Below are 7,113 nucleotides of genomic sequence, written 5' to 3' on the forward strand. Positions count from 1 at the left end.
TATCGTGTAAAATGTCGCTGGACTATCACAGGACTGATGTGCGATCTCTATTTTTCAAAAAGATAATAAATTATCATTTATATTCAATTTTACTTGGAATAGCCTACTTGGTTTGCTAAAATAAACAAACGTGCTATATCTATGATAGTATGCTAAACATAGGCCTATATTGTAATAAAAAAAGAAATATTGGCAAGTGAGCGTTGCAACGCAAGCCCTTGGCAATTGTCGCTTCTTGAGGGGAGTTTCCACTGCTTGCTACGATAACCAGGTGTATTGTTACTAGTAAAGACAAATAATTAAAAAATAAATATCTGTATTGACACAGCAACGTGTACAATGGTGTTATTAGACTTGGCTACAGACTTAGGGCAGCTGTAACTGATTGCAGTTGCCACTGCTAGTGAGATGCTAAGATTTATATTTTATAAATGAGGCAAAGGACAGTTATATTTGATTGTACACATGTATAAATGTGTTATTTTAAATCCAGGCATATGTACTTAATTTGTATTATTTTCGTTGTTAATAAACAGATTAATGTCATTGTATCTGTTTTGTTGTTTAATATTTTAATTCTGGTTGAACATTTTTATTTAAATGCTTCAGATTATTCTTATTAGATATTGATATCAGTGAATCCAAACAAACCATGTTATTCCGTTAAGACAATCATGACAGTATATTAAAAATCGAGACACAATGCATGCTTTTTTATCAACCCTTTTATTGCGTTTTGAAACTGGCGAACAATTTATATTGTTCGAGTTCTTGACAGAACGCTGAGTCATGCTCATCCGTCTCCCCTTGCCAGCTTTTCAGTGCTTGTAGGCTTTGCGCTTGGTTGTCCTTATCCTTATAGCACAAGTAGGCTATTTCTAAATCACAAGTACAGTACTTGAGTATACAAGTTAGCCTATTTCCCACCTCTGGTCAACAATGTTAGATCTTTATGTCAACTTACTAATAATATATCTTGAGTATTATCATAAAAATAGCACGTTTATTTATTTTAACAAACCACGTTCTCCAAGTAAAATCTATAGAACATATAATGTTTAATCTTTTTGAAAAATAGAGATCGGACCATTAGTAACAGATCATCAGTCTTGTGTACAGAGCAGTCCGATAAAGTCATGCCAAAACAGCGACATTTTACGCGATAAATACGGGTTTAAATATCAGCATTTGCCACGGAAGGCGGGTGGCAGCTACCATAAACCTTCTCTTAACTTGTGGCATTTACTTGCCACGGCAAGTTGTGGCATGGTTGTGGCATATACTTGCCACGGCAAGTTGTGGCATCTGTGGCATATACTTGCCACGGCAAGTTATGGCATCTGTGGCATATACTTGCCACAGATACCACATCTGTGGCATATACTTGCCGCAGATACCACGGAGTAGTGGCCTCTGTGGCAGATGCCGGAAGTACTTGCCACTGCCTGCAGATGCCACGAAATGAGCCAGGCCCTACTGGCTTAAGATGCGCTGGTTGATTGTATTAACTTTGGATAGAATAGGGCTAGCTTTCCCCCCCTTCTTTGCAGATGTTATACAAAGCTAAGCTAACTGGCTTCTAAAAGACATAAAAGTGGTATTAATCATCAAAGCGGTCTGCAAGAGAGCAATAAGAACGCTGTCAAAAACAAATCCTTTAAGAAAAGCCATCATAAATTAAGAACACTGATCATTGCCAAGATAGGCATACCATCAAGGATACCATCAATGGTGAGGAGTATTATTAGCCAGCTTGAAGTCATTGTTAGGAATGATGTTTCATAAATTCAGTCAGAATGTATGAGCTGCTTGAAAAGCAGCATCAGAAATCATGATGGTGTCCCGATGAAAACCCTTCAGTCGCTACAGCTATAATTAATTTGGGACTTTGTTCACTAACAACAGTGTCTACAGTGCCTGTCTAAACTTTTATATTTGATTGAGCTTTATATCCGGATGGCGCAGTGAATTCCGAGCCACAAATGCATCATGATCCTCAGGAAATCATCCTGGATTACCGTCAAAGTCACATTTCCTATCATTTACAATTCATTGTACAATAGATCTGCTCAGTGCAAAGTCAGACTGACATTGCACATTATGGCACAGGACAGTTCTCTTTCTTTTGTTTGCCGTTATAATGAGACAGAAGTGAATCTTGAATCCTGTTCACTCAGGATTTAAAAGCTAAATATAATATGAAGATGTATGCAAGACATTTGACAAACTGAGTCTGCTTCTCTCCAAAATGCTGTTGACACAATTGTTCTAATCTTCCACATATATAGTGTAGTCTGTCAGTATCGTATGTAGCATATCTAAAACACAGGCAGCATGGTGTCGGTCAAATTCCTCCACAATATATTAAAGCCGTGGAAGTAATCCCTCTGGATGACATGTTCCTATTTAGCCAACCTTTTCAAACAGCTGCTGCCTTATTGTCCTGACATTTCCAGGGAATTAGGTACTATACAGACGTGTTTATTAAGACTTATTGTCTGATCTTGTATTATTAAACTCCCTCTCTATCCACTTGCAGACTTTATCTCCCACTTAACTGAAGTACCTTGCCTCAGACTTAACTAGAAGTTGTATATGAGAAATAAACAATCAAACTAAGATGACATCCAACACCAACAGGTGTGAAAATAAAGATATTAACTGTGATCTTTAAAACATGACATTAAATGTGTATAAACATTATGTAACTATTGATAGGAATAGTATGCCCTCATTAAGAAGCAAATACAAAAGCGTGTATCAAAACAAGATAAGCCACAGATGGCGTCAACAAGTGTTAACATACAAATGTTCAACCGAGGCTTGACCTCCAGTTTTGAACAAAAACTTCCCATCAAACAGTTTGTGAAACACCCTCAGAGTCTCAGTAGTCTACACTTTCTGAAAGCCGTCAGTATCTTTGAACTTTTATAAATAGAAAGTTAAAAGCAAAACAGGTTTAAACGGGGGAGATGCAGGAGGACACAGTGTCTTGTTAAAAAGGTCCAAGAGTGAAGAGCAAGCTACAAACTGTGTTCTCATTTAGAGCTGATTTACTAAAAAACAGAAGGGAGGTTTATTGTGCGACGAAGAAAAGGTCAGGAGTAATTTTTGACAAATGTTGTTTTTATCTTGGGCTCGCTATCTTCCTGATAAATTATGTTCAAAATGGAAATGAAGAGGACAGACGGAGGATTCTTGCTGTGGCGTGTGTGTGGGTGTGAAAGGCACAGATACCCTCAGTTCAGCAAGTCTGGGTACAAAGAAATACATTTTGGTTTTTAAAAAATGTGTTTAACCCATAGACTGGTTTAACCCTTTATCCCTATGAGTATTGATGTATTGATTTAATGTAAACTTTGAGCTTTAGATTAGCCTGCAGAAATAGTTCCAATGTTTGGCCGTGGTGAATCTGGCAGGAAGAAAGTTATATTTTAAAAAGTATCCATTCAGTTTCCAATATTTATCTTTCATGCTGCAAAATGCAATCCACCCACAACCTGCCACCATGTAACCTAATAACATCCTACATATTCATAAAGGTTCTTTTCACTTTTGAAGACTGTTGTTGCAGCAAATCCCTTTATAACTTAGGTAGGTAAATAATAAGGCTTACAGTTGTTTATATACGTAAAGAAATCTATAGGATAAAGAGTCAATACTATAGTAAAAAGCCATGTTAGCAACTTTCCAAGACTCTACTTTGAGTTTAAAGCTAAATCCTAACATCATGCTCATAATATAACAATAACAATGTTAATATGCAGATGTTTAGCAGGTATAATGTTTAGCATCCTAGCGTAGCAGATGTTAGCATTCTCGCATTTTCAAGTATCACTAAACACAAAGTTCTTATTATTTGTAGTTTTTGGACATACACCAAAGTCATGAAAATATAAATGACCTGATGATGATGATGCTAGATCATTCATGGAACCACCAAATAACATCTACAATTCATCAAACAGGAAACATAAATGCTTTTACTACATTTCCTAACAATCTTTCAAACACTTGTTAAGACCTTTATGTATACAGTCTATGGTTAAGACACTCAAAAACAACAAATGTCAACCAAGTGTCGGCATTTGAGGATATCTCAGGGAAAGACACCCACCATGTCAACAATAAGGAACAACAATAATCTGTCAGAGTCAAGTGATTTGTTTTATCACCCTCTATTAAGGTTCCAAGAAGACTTGTAAATGTGGCAAAGGGGAAGACAAATCCAATGTTATAAAACGAAGTTCTTTCCTAATTGTAGCTTAGAGCTAGGATGGACAAGAGCGCTCAATCTAAGCACCTGAGTGGCCTCTAAATGTTCAGTGGAGTTAAAAGGTTGATCACAGGGATCAAAGCCATTTAATACCAAGTGGAGAATGTATTGCATGTTAATATCCATTCAGTAAATTGTCCAAACATCTTGTGATTGGTCTTCATTGTGTTACACTTTTAGCAGGATGCGTCAAAAAGCCCAAACCATCCCAACCAGCTCCCCTTGATATGGAATAGCAGACTGCAGTGGCTGTGACTGATATTGTCTTGGATCGCTGAGCTCGTCACCCTGTCAGAACGACTTGACCCCGCATTGGGACATCATCATCGCCATCATTCCTTTGATCCCTTAAATATAACTTTAGCCGGACAAGGACTGACTGTTAAATAAAGCGCTTTTCTTTGTTGCCCACCTCTATTTATCACCACACTCAGAAAATGCATTACTGTGGCCACTGCTTCAAACAATTGTAGATGCAGTAAATCTCCCAATGTTACTTTCAGAGGTTGAGAAGACCCAAGAAAACATGATGAATTCATTCACTATCTTAGTAGGGCAAGTTTTTGCAGATAGATATTCTGACTATATCACCTTGAGGAGCAAACCACATTGAAAAAGGCAAAAGAGATGTCCGCCTCTGAAGATGTACTGCCTAGATATCAAGGCTCTGCACATCTTTTGATATTTCAACACTTGGTAGGACACTTTGGAGATTGACCTCTACCTTGAATGAACAAGATTACAGTGTCTACTGTATCTGAAGGCTGCAAGAGTGGTTTAAAAGACCAGCAGCAACCCCAATTCCCCAATTCCCAATGGATCCCTTGGGGAACACAGATGTTTTTTAGGAGCATAAAACTATAAAGGCATGATAAGCAATATCTTCTGGGTTTTTTTCTTCTGCTTTACTCCTTCTACCAAAAAGGCTTGTTGATCTGGTTATTCGAACGTACCCTCTGGGCCCTTCAAAGACCAGACCCCCACCCAGCCCTCTAGTCCTTCCTGACATCTCAATGTCATTTGAGAGATGTATCAACCATGACACCCTGATATCTAGAGCCCTCATTATTTCAGCACAGATCTTGTCCACCCCTGGCACCCTCCCACTGTGGTAACCTTTCCAGTGACCTCTGCCAAAGAGATGAGCAAGGACTCTCTCACGAATACTTAGAAGAGCTTCTTACTGTTGAGTTTGGGATGTGTTTTTTTCTTGTCTGTTGCCACTTTAAGTTGTCAATATGATAATCCGGAGTGCTTGCCAGATGGTCAGTTTATGTCTGAAAACTGATCCACCCACACTTTTCTGAAGTCAAAAAACGAGGGGTGGTGGGACTGCGTTGAACGATATTTGTTACTTTGCGAAACTGGCAACCCAATAAGAACACCCACTTCCAAAAGCAATTTGCCAGATGTGTGGAGGTGGGAAAGCAGCAAGGGTTTGAACTGTCTCTCTTTTGTACACAACCACTTCCATCACTTCGTATCAACAAACGAGTGAAACACTGTCAGGGTCACAGGTTGTATTTTCTGATTTTTGGGAAGTTGAGCTTAGCAGGGTTTCAGGTAAGGCCTCTATCCTTCTGCTGTTGTTTGGCAACTGAAAGCACTCAGCATATGCCGTAGCCTGTTAGTAGCTGGTACACCCATATGGCCTGGTTTTGATTAAATCCCCTAAACAACAAATCATTTTACCAGAATGTCTTTGGGAAAGACAGAGTTGGACAGATGCAACATGTGTACACACTAGATGTTAGGTGATAACCAGCTTGTTTGTGGCTCTGTTGAAGCTAACCAAACACGTAAGTTGATAACCAAAACTGTAGTTTATGTTTACCTATTTAAAACTTTACTTTGATCTGCAATTAAAAAGTACAAAACAGCCTACAGGATCTATATATTGAGTTGTTACAGATACAGGTGTCACCTACCCTTTACGCATATACAGTCAGGAACTTTATTTCCTCTGTAATGCAACACTGTGACGAGCTTGTGGCATACAGTGTGGCGAGGGATGTAGATGGCCAGAACTGAGTAATTGCTCTTGTATCGTGGGAATGAGACCAAATTGGAATGAGTCTTGGGGGTTGGTGCCACGTTGATTTAGAAGCAGCAGCTATGGCGAGAGGGGTCAGACTTCCTCCGAGGGAGCAGAGATAAGGAGGACACAGACAAAAAGTGAGTGGAGACCTAGGCATCTATTAAGAGGTGCATCTGTAGCCTGCTAGCAGGGAGACACAAGTAAGCAAGAGGGTAAGAAATGTGCTAGTTTGCTCTCTAACGAGCTGAATGAGTGTAATACTTTGTGGTGGAAAGTTTGGACTTGGCGTGGGAGGCTTCTTCCACCTCACCTAGAGCCCTGCCATTGTTTCTTCAAAGCGTAATGATCCTGCTTCCACAGTGACAAGCACAGGGGTATATTAGTGACACAGTGCATTCAAACGAGGGATCATTTTAATGAATGTGCTGCACAGGCCAATGTTTCAGAAATCATTTTGACACAGGCCTGAATCCAAGAATGCTACAAGTCAAGAATGAGCAAATGTTGGTCGACCAACAAGCACACAAAGGGTTTCATAGATAGTTTGCAGTGCATTTCAAAGTGCTATTAGTTGTGGCACGGATGGTACCCTAGTTAACCTGAAAATATTATTGAATAGTATTTATTACCATGGTACTTTTTTGTAAGGACCATACCTACTGTATTTATATCGCTGTTGAAAACTCTTGGCTCTAGCACTTGAACTCACCACCTAGGACTTACACTGTGAAAATAGGTGGTTTTCCAGCTTAAGGTAATTTGTTGTAGATTAATGCTGAATAAGAGCATGCATCCCTAT

This window comes from Notothenia rossii (genome assembly GCF_949606895.1).
Source record: "Notothenia rossii genome assembly, chromosome: 12".
Classification (NCBI taxonomy): Eukaryota; Metazoa; Chordata; class Actinopteri; order Perciformes; family Nototheniidae; genus Notothenia; species Notothenia rossii.